An 18,278-nucleotide genomic window follows, 5' to 3' on the forward strand; every position below is an offset into this window, starting at 1 on the left:
TCTACACAATTATATTTATTTATATAATTATTTGTTTATTTAATTATTATTATTATACTTTTGAAATTGGTGTTAAACGAAGAGGACTAACAAACTCTGTAATTACGAGGTCTCTCGCATACGTTTAAAGTGCTACAATCTGCTAGCAAAATTTACAGAAAAGGTGCAGATTACGCACTCGAAATTGAACGGAGGGGGCACACGAATTTGTTTTTTTTTTTTTCATGAGCAGACGCAGTCATGGGCGAAAAAAAAACTCCCACCAAGGTGCAAATATAATTCGATCGCTATGTTGTAATGTGACAAGTTCGCTTTTTTGCTTAGTATGGCTCTGGGTCTATCTCCAGTTGTAGGAATGTGCCTGCTTCGATGATTCAGACCTGTTCCCGGAATAGTGGTTATTAAAACAGTATTTATATGTTTGTATGTTCGTTTTGCTGCTTAATCTGGCTCTGGTTCTATCTCAAGTTCTAGGAATGTGGCTGTTTCGATCTGTTTCACAGATATACTGGAGTGAATTGAGTAGATTTGGCAGGGCAGTTGAAAAGGTGCAGTGTGTCGTACGAGGCGGTGCCACATGCTGAACAGATGTTTTGCGCAGTGTCATCGCACCTTGTCCTATAGGAATTTTGATGGCAGAGTACTCTGGTTTGTCGTAGCAGCCGACTCTCCTCCGAGAACCACATTCACACGGTAATTGCTTATGGCATATGTGACTGCACATGTTTGAATGTTCTTTAAACCTTTTTAATAGACTTGCTGTTCTAGGGGTTCTCACTTGTAACGTGGGACTCTTTTTCTAGGTCATAAAGATCACTCCTAACACGCCAGGGTGGGGAGTCCTGTCCACCATATGATGATTGGAATGACAGTCACGGTAAAATACGAGAAAGTACTGCTAGGAAAGCTTGTCATTGTGTTGCTGTGTTGGAAGAACTTTTTCTTCTCATGTAGTTGGTCCCCTGAAGACATGAGGAGGCACCCTCTTAAAGTTCTTAGGGCGGCATTCTGAAGGGTTTGAATATTTTTCCATCGCGTTACACTTATGTTCGCCGACCAGAGCTTACCACGCCGCAGAGCTTACCACAGTCGGATTTGAAGTCTGCTCTGGAGAACTGTAAATTTAAATAACTTGCGCATCACCTTGGATCAGTCGGCTTAACGTCGCCAAACGTAACAGGGGTCATACCTTTCTTCTTGTCATGATTCCAAAGTTACTTAACTATAGCCCAGAACTCACTTATTGCGGCTCCAATTTTCAGATGATTTACCCACTTGTTCCGCTTATGCTCCCCGCCCAACCTGCCAACTTTCAGTGTCAACTCTCTCACTCTGGGGTCACTAGAGTTGGCACGATGAAGCTCATCACGCTCATTTGTTTATCCCGTTGCCTCTGGTTGGAAATTTGCTCTCACTTCGGGCATTCGACCCGTTAGGTATATGTCAAGCGGCTGCAGAAGTGACGATGTCTAGGAACGTCCTTTCTGTTAACCGAACATCAGAAGGGTTGGGCAGATATCTGAAGTGATGATTAGTGAACCCTTTCAAACAAAGACAATTACCCTTCGATGAGTGATGAAAGTTGGGCGTTCAGATGTGATGAAATCGGGCGGTCTGCTGATGGTGACAGTTATGTGGAGATGGTCTGACCCAAGAGAAACCGTACAAAACGTAGATCTATCGAATGCTACAAATCATGATGAACATTAAAGTCCCCAAAGACCAGACGGTTAAGACCTTCCAAGAGCGGGCTTATGTTGGGCCTATAAGCTGGAGCTTACTATTTATTAGCGGAATGTATAAGTTAAGCAACACTACCTCGGCAGTTCCACACCTGATTGCTATCCCCATACATTCCAAGTCATTAGAGCCAGGTTCAAGCGAGATAGGTCTGTATTAAACAGACTGGTGCATTAGGAGAGCTTGTGCTCCGCGGCGACCATGATATTCTTATGAAGTCCACTATTTCCTCGATCGTATTCTGATGACGACGGCGACGCACTGGGGCTATGTTTACGCAGCATGCATCAAAATAGTGCCAATCGTGTTCCCTCAAATGGATGACTACAGAATAACCACTGAGATGCACCTACTCCCAGCATATATTGCATCTCACCGAAGTTTTAGTGTGCTGAATGCGAATGTGACAAACTGAGGACATCCATATTTCTTCCGTCCCAGCAAAGACCAAAAGAATCTGGAGCAGACATTCCGGGATATGCTGCTCCCAACACAGAAAAACGATACAAATACAAAAATATGTACACTAAGGTGGCAGCCGCTAGCCGGAACACGGGTGTTGTTTGGTTCCGGGTCAAATCGCTATCGAAGAACGCTCCGCCGTGGAATTGTCTCTCCAACACATGAATTTTTTTTTCAATTAACACCAATCGACGTACCTCATATACTGAACCTTTACAAAAATGTGAAACTTATAAACCTATACGTTCTGTTTTCTTCTTCTTGTTAACTTACACCATAACAACATTAGTGTTATATTGTTAAATATCGTATTGTAATTACCAGCACATCAAGAAACATAGGCCCATCCTTAACAGATCTGCTTCATAAGCAGGTTAGCCTGATAGAGTATTATTCATGAATTGTAACCCTTTTGCCGTAAGAAGACATGCATACATACATACGTATACCACAGCTTCGCATCTACAGGCCTTCATAAGAGTTGATTTTCAGTTAATAACCAACAACGTTCAAACTTTGTTAAACGAAAAATGTCAGAAAATTGGGAACTTAAAACTGAAATTCGATTACAACCAATATACTTTGAAAATTGCATTTTACTAGCCAGCTATGTACGTATCCATAGCATTGTAGCAAGTACTTCAAGTTATTTGAAAATTGTCTAAAATTGTGGAAAATTAGGCTACTAAACGAACATGATGATAGTCAGTAATGAATGTTAGGTTGAGTGTTCGTGCTTATCTACCACCTCTCCCATCACATTTGCACAAAATACAATAGATGCAAAAGGATCCTCTTGAATATTGTAGTCCTTTTATTTATCGAATTTTATCCATTCACCCTCTATGCCATCACTCACTCATAAAGTGGTTATGTGAATACCTCAACAATGTTACCGAAATATTGTGGTTTTTGATTTTTGATTGTGGTTTTAGCATGTAACACCGCGAAATATTCGTCGTAGACCCCCGATTTTAAAATGTGTGTCCGTCCGTCAGTCTGTCCGTCCATTAAAAATTGTACGCAGGCTACAGGCCGCAATTATGGACCAATATTCACCAATATTGTATGGAGGTCGGGTTCAGACCAGAATAGACCCCTATATTTTTTGGCTATGATCGTGATTAACCCTTACACCTGGGAAGTTTTTGCAGATTTTGAATCTACAATGTCCAAAGATGAGAAAATAAAAAAAAAAACAAAAAATCGACGAAGGGATTTTGAAATAAATCGCGTTCAAAAGTCACTTTTTTGGTTTTTTAGGGTTTCAGGATTGCATGGAAATCGCAAGCACTATTGAAATGGGACTAACAAAATGTTATTGAAAATTTTCGCTGCTACAAAATTTTCTTTAGTCCCATTTCGATAGGACTTGTGGTTTCCATGCAATCCTGAAAACCTAAAAAGAAACTAAAAATGTGACATTTGACCGCGATTTATTTCAAAATCCCTTCGTCGATTATTTTGTTTTTTTTTTTTTGATTTTTCTCATCTATGGACATTGTAGATTCTGAATCTGCAAAAACTTCCCAGGTGTAAGCACCGTCAATTTAAAGGCGCTCCGTGTATGACATTGTTTTGTATGGAGGCGATACAGTCAGTTCATTCAGTTCATTCAACTTCTATATCTCAGAAATTGTAAAACCTAGGAAATAGTCATAAAGGTCAATCTTCTAGAGAATTTTCACAGCTACAGCATTTGCTCTAAACCCATTTCAATAGAAGTTGTGGTTTCCAAGCATGTGAAATTGTGAAAACCTAAATAAACCCTATAAATATGAACTTTGATCGCGATTAATTTAAAAAGCGCTCCTGCGATTTTTATTGTTTTAATTTTCCTCATCTATGAACATTGTAGTTTCAGATTCCGCAAAAACTTCCTAGGTAGGTAAGCACCTTCCATTTAAAGTTAGTTCAGGCGCACCGTGATATATTAGTGTGTTTTCCTTTATAGTTTTGGATAATTTATAAAAAACTACGCTTAGCTTCCATGCTACGAAATTGTGCAACCATGATAGAAAAGTATTAAAATCATGATAGAGGAATTCCCAGTTCTTTTTTAATTCATGAAAATTACGATGCTGTATGGGGTTTTGAAGTTTTTATTCTACCTTTGATTATAAGTAATGTAAAACCTCGAAATATTGACCTCTTTATTAATCAAATCGGATAAAGTCAACAAAAGCTATTTCCAAATGCGTTTGGCATTTTTATACCCTACACCACTATGTGGAAAGGGTATTATAAATTTGTTTTGGGAAAAATTCATGTAACACCGCGAAATATTCGTCGGAGACCCCCAATGTAGTATACCAATCTTCATATCTCGGCGAGATAAAGCGATTTTGAGATGTGTGTCCGTCCGTCCGTCCGTGTGTCCGTCTGTCCATTATAAATTGTAATCAAACTCCAGGCCGCAATTATGGACCGATCGTCACGAAATTTGGTATGGAGGTCGGTTTCACATCAGAATAGATCGCTATTTTAATTGGTGATGATCGTGAAATATTTAGCGGGTGAAATGGACCAAAAACATAATTTTTATCCGATTTTGTAGCTGCTCTGTAGGTCGCAATAATAGTCCGATCGCCTCGAAGTTTTAAATAAGGTAAGAGTATATGACAAAGAAGAAGCTTGCAATTTGAGATAGCGACCAGATAATATGTAGAGGGTTAAATGGACCACAACTTTTGTGTGAAAATTGTGAAAATTTTTTATAAACAGCTTATATCTTTCTTCCTGAAAGACACATTCCACACTCGTGAGTTATATTTGGAAGACGATCTCTTGACCTTTCAATTGATGTCAATTATGTTGATGTACGTGATCAGATAACAGAGTTACAGCCTAATATATCCAGTTTTTTGTTTGTAGTGTAATCATAAACACGCTACAGGCCGCAATTATAGCTCAATAGTCACGAAATTTTGCACGAGGTAAGAGTTTAGGTTGAAGAAAATGCCTATAATTTTGCATGAAGATCTGATATTATTTAGCGGTTGACTTAGGCCATTACTTTTGTATGAAAAATATACAAATTTTATTTTTGGTCCATATTTTCATTCCTGGAGGGCATATACCGGCAAAGTAGCCTACATATGGGAAAATAACTACTGATCTTTCCCCTGTTGCAAATTGCAATAATGTGTCTGTTAGATAACGCACCTACTGCCTGTTATATAATGTGTTTTGAGTAGAGAACCACAATTTCCTCCCATGCTACAAATTGTCTTTATCATGACAGAGCAATTTTCAGTTCAGTTGTCAAATTGGATTTTTATACAAATATTGCAACATGGGGTCGCTTCGGTACCTATTTTATACCTCAGGATTTAGGGTAAAGGGGACACAAACAAAATACGACCAAAGATGTGTCTCATCGAAATATTGGTTTTAGACCCCAAGTATATTTGGGCGAAATTAGTTTCAGACAATTTGAAGTCTATTTAGCGCTGTCCGTTCATCTGTCTCTCTTAATGTCTAGCTGGCTGGAGCGCACGATAACTCTCGGACGAATCTAACGATTAGAACCAAATTTTATACATCGTAATATTCCGCCCAAACTTTGTTTAAGTTCGAATGTAGGCTATGTCCGTCCACACCTCCCCCCAAAAAAGTTCAAAATTGTGTGAACGATACCTGGTGAAGTAAGCAATCGATTTGCTCCAAACTTTCCATATATTATTGTTCCTTCCAGATATATGTAGATCGGATAAGACTATATCGGTCCACACCTTAGGGTACCTCCAACACAAAATTCAGAAGAGTGAAATTTAAGAGTCCTCTCGAATCGTCTTGAATTTTTTCAGCACATTGTACTTGCGTCGCAAATCCGCAAGATAACTCTCAAGGTAATTTTCTGATTGGTCGAAACTTAACACATCGTATTATTTCATCCAGTCATGTGTCAGGTTGGAATATGGACTATATCGGTCCGTCCTTTGAGTACCTCCCACACAAAATTTGGGAAAAGTGCAGTTTGAGGACCCGTATCGGATCTATTTGATTATTATTTTTTTATGACGAAGGTTCTTTTTACAGTCCCTATTCTGGTCCCTTTCCCGGGGTAAGTCATACTTCCTGAGATAATAGTCGAGAAGTTACAAAAACCCCTGCCGGCTCCAACTAAAATTACAAATCTGAAAAAATAATTCTCAAATATTTCCAAAACTCAGAATTTAGTTTACTAAAATTGATTTGGTATAGCCCCATATTACGATACCTACAGATTCCACGTATTTTGAAGCAAACTCGTGTTACAAAATAAATATATTTTTAGAGGCTGAAGTTATATCACCGTTAGCGCAGCTGACTTATAATATCTTCTTTGCTGTATAATTGAATATGAATAATTTTGGGATTTATAAATTTTTTTCCATGCAAAATTTTTGAATTTCTATTCATTGTTAGTTATTTCTACCGGTATAAAATATATTTTAGATATCACAATATATGCCCACAATGAACTATTTTCGAAGCATATGTGAGGTACAAGAGAGAAGTCTCCCTCGTCCCGTATGAGATGTTTGTGGAACAATTATATTCTATATATAGGTAAGGTACAAGTGCACAATTTTGGACTATAGATCTTCAATAAACTCGCAATTTTCCCAATTATCAAATATACCAAATTGCGTGGTATATATGTATTTATTTTTGGTGTATTCCAAAAAGGAACCTGATATTCAAAGACAATTTGAAGATGTAGCCGGAGGGGCTAATCAATATGAATTTTCCAATTTTCGAATATTTTTTTGAAATGTATAATTTATTTACGTTCCCACAAACATCCCAGTAAAGACAAGGGAGGCTTCTCTTATATCAATGGATTCATATTATGTTATTGATATGTGACCTAGTTTTTATCGCCGAGTCCGAACGGCGTGTCATAAGTTGCCACTTGTAGAGACGTTTTTCATGGCTGAAATACTCAGGAAATATCACCAACATTACTAAGGGTTATTTTGCCACCGTAGACAATTTGTGCAAGGCGGTTGCACATAGCTAATTCCTACAGGTTGTGGTGTAGGGTATCACATGGTTGGCCCCGTCCGACTATAGCCTTTGCTTACTTGTTTCTTTCTTAATATGTATTTATATGTAGCCAAAATTGTCCATATATCAATTACGAAATAATGAAAATAATATATAATGTGTCGCAATCATACATACATAAATATATTTCCACAACATCGCCGAAGGAACAAGGGAGACTTCGCAATCATATAAATAAATTCCGCGGAAAACTAGTGCCCAGGGGAAGGGGTATAGGGTATGACATGGTCGGCCCTGTCCGACTGCAGCCCTATTTTACTTGTTTTATGCTAAAATTACACAAAAGCGGTACCAGGGGCCCAATCGGGAAAATATCAGTGGCCAAAATATGCCTTTTTTGTTAAAGAAATAAAAACTTTCTGACGTTTGACAAAAGTGAAAACTTTATTTTGACGCATCAAATTTTGAGTTATTTTGGTAATTTTCATTTATTCTCTAATGAAACTTTGGAAGGGCCTAATATTTCCTGGATTTTAATTCAACACGAAATACTTAAAAAAATTACATCGATATTTTGTAGGTGTAATATCCCTATGCTGGTGTAATAATGCAATTCAAAAATTGTTGAAGTATAAAGTTTTTTTTTTCAATTCAATTTATTTCCAATTTATAATGCCCAGTCTTTTAACCTTAGGGCTGTATACTACATTTGACGCTCACTGTATGTCTACGTGTTGGAATACCCCACATCAGGGACGTACGTACCCAAGACATTTATAGAGAGACATGTGCCTTCCCTCCCCAGTTTTTCATACAGTATTCGGACATCTTGCTTCCAAAATAGAGATACGTAAAATCAATTTCGCTTAATTGATTATTAGCCGTACAATTTCTAAAAGTCGTCGACATAGGTCCATGTTTTGGAATAACTCCCATATAACGATACCACCCGATTTCAGGTATTTTGTACCTACGTTTTACAGACCGAATTGCATTTATGGTTAGAATTGTTTGTGGCCAAGTCTAACCTTAGATGCAATTGGGTCTGAAAACGTATCTACAAAAAAGTATGGAAAAGAATTCATTTAACGTTACCACCCGATTTGATTTATTTTAAAGATTTTATCTGCATTATCTGTCTGAATTTGCTGTAATTTGTAATAATGGTTTCAAAGTAGCCAAAAACAAGTAAGAACGACGTTAAAAGTTCGGCCGGGCCGAATTGTGGACAACATGTTCACAATGTCACCATAATAGTAGACAAAGTGGTGACATGTCCACACTTGACCCCATGCTTCCTTCAGAGCAATTAGATTTTAATTACCTCTACTGTATGCGTGGGTTGCAATAATGTAACACATTTATAGGGTATTTCCAAAAATGTTTAACTGAACTAACTGTAATTTGACATTTGAGGTTCTTAGCGATCAAAACACTTCTTCACCAAAAATGTTCAACACAGTTCCTCATACAACGGAACATTCCCATTTTCAGCATTTTTGGGGTTATAGCTACATATGTTAACTGATCTACCCGCAATTTTACATCTGAGGTTCCCCGCAGTCACGCAGTCACCCCCATATAACGGTACTTCCCGATTTTAGCTGTTTTGGGACTTAAGCTACATTGTTGGACCGTCATTTGACATTTGCGGTTCCCTGAGTCACGAAAAGTCTACACAGAAAATTGTCAACAAAGGTTTATATTTACCTACATATACAACGGTACCTCGCATTTTCGGCATTTTTATCAAAAATTGTCAACATAGATCTATGTTTTGGAATAACCCTCATAGAGCGGTACCTTCCGATTTTCGGTATTTTGAGCGTTTTACCTTACTAAACTACCCGCAATTTGACATTTGAGGTTCCCTGCAGTCATAAGCTTCTCCAGTTGAAATTGTGAGCAGTAAAGGAGACTTTTTATTCCATTGTAATTCGAATTATTTTATGGTGGTGGAGGGTATAAATATATATAAAGTTAACGATTTTTTCTCCACTTTAACTAAATAAATCCTTCTATAATCCACTAATTCATCACAACAAACTTGCAGCAAAATTTGATTTCCATAGCTCCACCTACATTTGTCATAACAATAATGGTAATTTTCTTTGTTATAGCCACAAATCAAGTAAGATTTTTCTGGCATGAGTGACTACCATTGGCTTGAAACCGAACTTTATTTGCTTCAATGATTTATGGAATATTTTGCAGATTATTGGTTGTGGTTGTGGTGATGGTTGGCCAAATTCAATAAATTTCTTTAGAAATGTTTGTATTCTTTCATTCATGTGAAGAGGATGGCAATTTACTGTAAATTTGTGACTGTTACTGTATAGTAAGTGGTCTCTTTTCTCGGTTCAGTTGAAAATGACAATGCGAATCATTTTAAAATTTATTTCCTGTAACAAAAAATAACATTTCTTTTTCGATTGTAAAATGGTAAAATATGAGTTCAGGGGGGTTACTCTGTATTGCGATGCGTAAGAAAAATTGTACCGAATCAAGTAATTGGTACTCTCTAATGCGTTTTCGCATCTCCTTTCGCATTTAATTTTCGCAAATCTTGTATCACCGCACTCTGTAATACGAAAGCGTATGTCAAACTCGTGCGATAAGCGCAAATATCTTGCGTTAACAAAACACCAAACGCAAAGGAAACGAATCATGTAAGTTAGCACAATTAAATGCTTGTAATTACATCAGAATTGTTTATTCTTTTCGGGAAATGTTGTTAAAATGTTGACGTATAATAATTTAATAAATTATTAAAAAAAAAAATCAAATAACAATTATTAATTATTTGCGGCATTGGAAAGTACTCTTCGTCGAGTCTCATATTTCATAGGTTTTAGTAATAATGGTGATACATGTAAACAAGTTAAGATCCATATCTCGGGAAGTATACACTTAGCTCTGGAAAATTAAATATCGTTATAATCAGGGTACCAAGGGCTACCTATGGCAAAAATTTCAGACCCATCCGAGAGGTGCTTCTAAACGACACTTGTTCCAAATTCTTTATTTGTCGCCCAAAGTAGTAAGCAATGCTTATTTTTCACTGTATTTTTTATAAATCGTAAAAACACTTTGTATAGTTAAATGGAATATTGTTTTGAGACCAATAGCAAGAGATTTGCACATGAAATCGTATATCGCTATAAGCGAACAATTAAAATTTTTTAATTTTTGGTTTTTGCAATAAATTAGTTGTCTAAATGTATGTACATAACCGCATCTTTATTGAGACGAAAACATTTTTCTCCTTGTAATCCGTTCCGCCACCGAATCCATAATATTTTTTTTTTTTTGTTATAAACGATTAGCAAGTTTTAAAAACGCACGTACCGAACAAAAAAATTTTTTTAATGTTGTTATTTACAATTTTTTGACATTTCTTTTTCTCATTCTTCGTTATTGTTTACATTGTGCAGACAGCATTGCCATATTTTCGCTTTATTTTGCGAAAGCGGGCCATATTTTCAGTTTATTTTGCGGAAGCGTTTGCGTTTGTGATACATAGTACCAAATTGTACTCTTAACGCATTTAACTTTCGCATCGCATTTGCTTTCGCATCGCAATACAGAGTAACCCCCCAGAGTATGAAAGCAAAGATATAATATAATACATTTTTCAAATTTAATAAAAATATTTTATGACAAAACAAGTGAGAACGGCGCACAGTGGTTCATAATCGTTTTCTGTAACTTTTGAAAGGATATAGATATTTTCATAATTCTTTTCTTTGTAAATAGATAACACAATCAGCTTTCACAGCCGTCAAATTATGTCTGGTAGTTGCAGATAAATTCAAGGTCAAAGTTAAACTTTTGAGTTTTTTACTATTTTTCATCAAAATATCAGTGTTTTGTGGTTTTTATATTTTCCTATATATTAATGATGGTCAAACACCAATAAATAAACTCAAAAATACCAAAAAAAATAAAAATAAAAATTTTGAAAATATTTTGTTCCAAAAATGTTTTTCACAAATTTAAAAAAAAAATTACAAAAAAATTTAATTTTTTCAAAATTAAAAAAAATACTCCTTGGGTTTTCACAAAACGTATATAACTCGTACAAAAACTCATATACTTAAAAAATGACCATTTGTGTAAAAAAACTGTAATTCATATTGGAAACGGTATGGAAAAAACACACAGTTTTACCCATATAATTTCAATAAATTTAAAAATGTGTTAAACGGACGGAACGGGACGTGTACAAAAGTATATATGGACTGAAAGGGCATCTTTCTGTGAAAACAGAACATTGTTTCATGTTGTTCCACAAAAGTTCTAGTCCACTAAATTTGCAATTTCATAAAATTTAGTACCTGAGGAAAAATAAAATAGCTCATGCAGTGTAAACGCTACTGTAATCTATTGAATCGATTTTAAAGGCCACAATCCCACCTGCCTTACAAAAAAAAAAAAAAAAAACAATGAACACAATGTCTATTATAGTTTCCGAGAAATAGCTACTTCTTTCTCCAGAAATTTGCAAAAATTACATATTTCTTTAGGGGCACCCCACGCCTACATCTTCCAATATTTTGTTCTAATTTTTTGCTTTTCTTAGTATTAATATGTTTACTATCGAATCCCATATAGAAATTGACAAAACAAACTTTTGATTTTTGGCCAGGAAAATCAATTTCTGAACCACCGTGCGGCGTTAAGTTCGGCCGAGCCGAACTTGTTACGCCCACCACCACGAGTTGAATGGGAGTAAAATGGAACAATTAGTCGGAAAGGTTTTTACCTCCAACGTAGACTAAATAGCAAATTTCAGAAATTTCGGTGGGTTATTGTTGCCACAACTTTTAAAATACAGAAAATCTGGAGGCATAGTTCATAGGCGTGAACCTGTACAGGCAAATTTCTGTGGGAATGTTTTATATCAACAACGAAGACTAAATACCAAATTTCAGCCATTTCGGAAGAATATTGGGCCCACAACCTGTTTTTGATCGTTCCCAACGCCACATTTTCTCGCCCCTGCAAACATACTAAGAACGCAGGAGTTCCGATAAAGACATCCTATTATATAACTTGTTATAATTATCTCAAAAATATCGGAGTGGATTACTTATTTCATAATCAAATTTCGCTAACGTTAATTTAAGTGGATGTGCCTTGACCAAAAATCATGAAAGTTAGAAATGTTGTTTAGCGTTACGCAAAGGTATTTTAAATGTTTTTTAATTGATTTTATATGCAATATTAACACAAAGTATATAAATTCAATAGGGAGAATTCATAATATTTTTATATACAAGTTTGACATTTGGAACAGAGTATAATATATTAGTCCTTGGATGTTTAGAACTGAAAATGAATCATATTAGACCACGCCCGGTATATTCCCCATACAAATATTCCTCCCTGTATTTTGAAGTTTTTTACAACATTTTCCAACAGAAGACGCAATAACTATAAAATCTTTCAAATGAATATTACCCATATAGGTTTACGTTTTGGGGTATCACAGAATTTTCAGGGATTTCACAGTTTTACAGAGTTTTAATGTGGTGGATGATATAAAAAGTTCGGCCCGAACATAACGTCTCTTTTTCTTCTTCTTTAAAGTGCATATCCCGATACAACACACTAACTTCAGTCATATTAAAAAAGTTTTTATCACTATTGCCTATTAAGTTTTCAATTGAACACATTTTTGACCACGAGGACTTATTCTGTTAAGAAGATCTATCTCAAAAACCTTGTAACGTTGTTTGTATTCCATTAAGTAATTGAAATAAATACCTCAATACAGAAGAATACCTCAAATCCGCTAGTGCAGATTAGACCTGTATCGAATATTTTCAATCAAAAATTGTATACGGCTCCTTTTTAAAACATATTGTATATCCAGCTTTTTTACTAGAAGTGAAAGAGTCAGTGCAAGCCGACTAAAACATTCAGATAATTACATTAAGAAAAAAATCGAAAACATTTTATCAGGAGTCGGACGATACAAACTACGACTCAAAGACTCCGAATCCTACTCGCATTACTGTTTGAGACTATGAAACCCATGACATTAAAAACTTTCCAAGGAATATGCTCATTTATTAATCACTTTTGTCGGCACTGCGGCCGAGTAAAAAGTATCAATCAAGTTCGCCGACAGAGGTATAACCTCACCCTGTTGAAGATGATACTATAGACAGATCAAATACGGGCTTCATAACCAAAATATTTTTCCTAACAAGTAAAAACGGCGTAAAGTTCGACAGGCCGAACCTCCCTCCCACCCTCCACCACAAGTTGTATTGAAGTAAAATAGAACAATTAGTTTCCTTTCGTTTATGAAGAAGACTAAATAGCAAATGACAACAAGCTTGGTTAAACAATGTGGCTAACCTTCAAAATACCGAAATTCGGGAGGTGCCGTTTCATGGGGGCTATATCAAAACGTCGATCTATACCTACAAATTTCTGGCGGAAACTCTTTAGACTCAAAGAAGACTAAATTCCAGATTTCCTATGTTTCGGTAAAACATTCAAAATACCGAAAACCAAGAGGTGCGCTTCTATGAGGAATATAGGAACGCACGGACCTATACTAATAAATCTCTTCTGGAATATTTTATAACCCCATGGAAGACTAAATAACAAATTTGAGTCTTTCGGTGGGATATTGACGTCACAACCTTCAGAATTGCGGAAATCGGGAGGTACCGAAAATTGGACCTATACCGACGAATTTAAGTCGGAAAGGCTTTTATCTCCAACAAAGACTAAATACCAAATTTCAGCCATTTCGGTGGAATATTGAGGCCACAACCTTCAAAATACCCGAAATAGGGAGGTACCGTTCTATGAGGGCTATACGAAGAAGTGGACCTGTACCGACAAGTTTCTGGGGCAAAGTTTTATACCCCAACGCTGACTAACTACCAAATTTCAGTCATTTCTGAAGAATATTGAGGCCACAACCTTCAGCACACCGAAAATCGGGAGATACATTCTATATCAAAATGTAAACCGATATAAGCCATTTGCAATACCAAACATCCTATTATCAATAGAAACTTCTATACCAAATTACAAAGCTCTATCTTAAAATTTGCGAGCTGTATCTTGATTTCAACAGACGGACGGAAAGACGTACATGGTTATATCGACTTAGAATTTTACCCTGGTCAAGAATATATACTTTATAGGGTTTCCGATGAATATTTCGATGTGTTACAAACGGAAAGACAAATTTAATTATACCCTCCATATTATGGTGGAGTTTCTAAAAATTGTGTAGTCAAGGAGTTTCAGAATTTCGTGGCCTATTTTTTAAGTTAAACTTTCCGACAAAATATCAAAACGTATTATGGGTATATAACATAACAAATGAGGGCGTTGCGAATAAATGATTATGTTGTGCTCATAAATTTGACTTTGATAAAAGCGCAAAAGTTTTCCACTTTTGTAGAGACGATACTTGAAAGAATGGACCGATATAGTCCATTTTGGAAGTGGACCTAATTTTGGAAGGCATTTCTTTTGATAGTTATTGTTACACGTCGTCATTATAGTTGGTCCCAGTAAGACTTAGAGCATTTATTATGTCATGAAAAATGGATTTACCCAAGAAAAATATAACATCGCTGTAAACAAGACCTTAAGGAGTGCCATTCGTCAAAATGTCCAATGGATCCTCGAACAGTCCTTAAACTGCACTTATGTTGAACTTTTGTGAGGGGGTAGCCGAAGATGTCCCATATAGACCCTCTTCGTACTTGATATACGTATTTCTGGAAGTAACTTTAGGATGTTCAAAGTTTCGTGTAATGGGATGTTTGACATTTTGTGTGCGATGTACACATATGAAGGAGTGAACCGATATAATCCATATTCGAATCTAATCTATATACAATACAATACAAATTACAGCAGATTTCATTTATGGTTGTTTTCAGTTACAACTTTGCTAATGAAAGGAAAAAATTCAGGTGGGTATGCTACTTATACCAGATATTAGAACATTAGGGTGCACAACAATAAAGGTCTGTTGCTCTAAGACGATTTGAATACAATTCGTTCGAACTACTACAAAACTTCAGTTGTTTGCAAAATATTTCAATTGTTTTTATTGTCAATCAAACAAACATGTCCCACAACAACAGGTGTGTGTGGTAGTATTTCGAACGAATTTGAATTGGAATCGTCGTAGAAAAACAGGTCATAAATTTTTCTCCATTATTTTCTTCTACTATTTAGCAACAAATTTATCTAAAATAGTAATAAAAAAACTTTTGATTAAAGCAGTAGAACAATTTTCCAATTGGTTTTGGAGATCTACTCAATGGAAACTCCTTGATATATCATACATAATACTGAACTCGTAATTTTTTGAATACAGTACGAGTTTAAACCTCAAGACCTTTATATCGTTACAGAGTTCCGCCACCTTTTATTATTTGATAATGAAATGGCATAGCATGAAGTAATTCATCCGGGTCCGAGTCTGGGCTTGTACCATCGTAATAGGGGCCTTGAGTGCAACCTGTTTCAAGAAAAATCACTACGTTTCGAGAGGAGGTCATAAACCCCACTTTTCCGAAATTTTGTGTGGGAGGTACCCGAACGAGTTGACATATACAGTCCATATTACAGAGAAATATGCCTCAGAGAAATATCACTGTGTACTAAGAATGGACCAAATCGGTCTCTGCCTTCGGTATGAATATTCTTCCATCATGGACTGGCGTTTTAATTTATAAGAGGCTTTTAAGGTTTCTTTGTCAGCTCCAAAGTGCTTCTGGCCAACGACTTGCGAAACTTGGTCTTACATCTGATATTTTCAGAGATATCATTTGCAGATGATTTAAATAGTCTAACAAAATATCGGTCACTGCCTTCGGCTTTCTGGCAGGTATGAATATTCTTCCATCATGGACTGGCGTTTTAATTTATAAGAGGTTTTTAAGGTTTCTTTGTCAGCTCCAAAGTGCTTCTGGCCCGCGACTTGCGAAACTTGGTCTTACATCTGATATTTTCAGAGATATCATTTGCTGATAATTTAGATTGGCTAACAAAATATTTTAGCGTAGATTGTGATCAGAATCAGGGCACCATAGAATAAAATATTATTGACAACTGCCAAACTACTACTCATAGGAGTAATGCATCATGAGTCTTCGCTACCGGCAAACAATTCGTCTTTGCTGACATCCTGCTGGGTTTCTGCTGGGTGGCTAGCAACATATATACCAAAAAAATATGTAAAACAAATAAAAAAAAATCATTCAATTTACTGTGAACTGATCCCAAATTTAAATAGTAAAAAGCATTTTCGTAGATGAGAAAATAAGTTTTAGAAGTTTTCAGCGTAAACTTTTTTCGTAAAGATCAGTCCATTATCCGTGGTAACAAAGACTATGACAACTTTTGTGCCAGAGGTGATGGAAGGAGAGTTTCTAAATATTGAGACATATCGGTCCCATATCTCAGGAAGTATTGACTTACCCTAAAAAAATCGAATGTAGTCATTGTATTAAAGGGCAAAATTGCTGAACTTTTGGGGAGGAGGTACCTGAAGGAATTTACCTACATAGACCCACCTTGGAACTGCATCGAATTTTGGCAGTCATTCCTTACTATAGTTATCGTGCCAACCAGATATTTTATTTGGTCGTCTTAGGTTTTGGGTCAACATGTCAAAAAAAATTATATCGTTGTAATCAGAATCATAAGGAGAACCTTCGGTAAAAAATTCAAAACTATCCTCGAACACAGAATAACTGAATTTAATTGAAACAATGGAGAGGGAGGTCCACAACGGCGTTGTCGGAATTTTACGATTTACAGAGGTCAAATCGAATACTCAATTCTAAAGATATCGTGCTCAGGAAGTATACAACCTGCCGCAAACAATCCAAATGATCGAATAAATGTCCTTAAACTGAACTTTTCGAATATTTGTTTTTTTTTTTTTTGTGGGATACAATCCATATTTGACAGGTTAAATACACTTTGATACGACCAAAAATGTGCTCCATAGAAATAACGGTTTTAGACCCCAAGTACACTGCCGTATACCACTTTAGCGAATATCTTGAAGTGTTGTGGGGGAGATACCAAAGGTGAGGGCCGATATGGCCCATTATAGAACAAGATTTAAGTCTGCACAAAATATTACGACTGCCAAATTTTGGATCAAATTGGTTTATTCGTTGTTTATTCATCCACTAGTCATAGTGCCTCAGCGGGTTTTTACAGATTTCTGCCCATTTTCTAAGGAAGTATGGACTTGCCCTGAAAAAAACCTGTACCGTCGTGAAATGGGCAGCAAATACAAGTTGTTACAACAAAAATCAGAGCGATTGGAGAGCAGGCCCTAAACTGAACTTTTCCGAAGTTTTGTGTGGGAGGTATCCGAAGGAGTGGACCGATTGAGTCCATATTGGAACATCATCCATGTCTAGTTACTGGTTACTACCTTTAAGAGTTATCGTTCGCACAATTTTTACAAACATTTTCGAACTTATGCGGGGGAGGTAACTGAATGAGTGGACCGATAGGGCCCATCTTCGAACTTAAACTAAGTTTGGACAAAATATTACGAAGGCCAAATTTTGGACCAAATCGGTTCATCCGTTCAAGAGTTGTCGTTCGCACCAGCCATCCTACAGACTCCAAATTGTCTGAAACGGATTTCGTCGAAACACACTTGGGGTCTATACCCTCGTTAGCATAAATTGTGAGGGTATAAAAAATGCATAACTCATCTATTTGTCATCAGATTTTATTAGTTTTCCCAATTTCGGAAGCTAATTTAATTTCAGTTTTGGTGAAAATAAATAGTTATACTGTTTGGTATGTTGTAAGCAGAATATAGCACGAGGAAGAGTAATTTCCAGTTGTTCGTGCGATTTTTCACACTTCAACCAATATAACTTAGCCATTTGTTAAACGATTATGTAAAATAAGTTTTTGTTACAATATCACCCAAACCCATAATTTTGAAAAGACAAACATTTTATCATATTAAATCCAAAAGTCTTAAACGTATAACTAATGTCGTCATTATTTTGGAAAGAAGAAATTTGTATTAATTTTTATCCATTTATCTCTTT

At 36.0% G+C, this 18,278-nt stretch overlaps 1 protein-coding gene across 10 annotated transcripts in view; it reads left to right on the forward strand.

The window, feature by feature from the left end:
* LOC141394647 (uncharacterized) overlaps positions 1-18,278 on the forward strand; it is a 992,399-nt gene that overhangs the window by 313,185 nt on the left and 660,936 nt on the right. The gene's annotated exons all lie outside the window — the stretch shown is intronic.

Source organism: Musca autumnalis, unplaced genomic scaffold, assembly GCF_047663935.1.
Source record: "Musca autumnalis isolate F117 unplaced genomic scaffold, ASM4766393v1 scaffold_2, whole genome shotgun sequence".
Lineage (NCBI taxonomy): Eukaryota > Metazoa > Arthropoda > Insecta > Diptera > Muscidae > Musca > Musca autumnalis.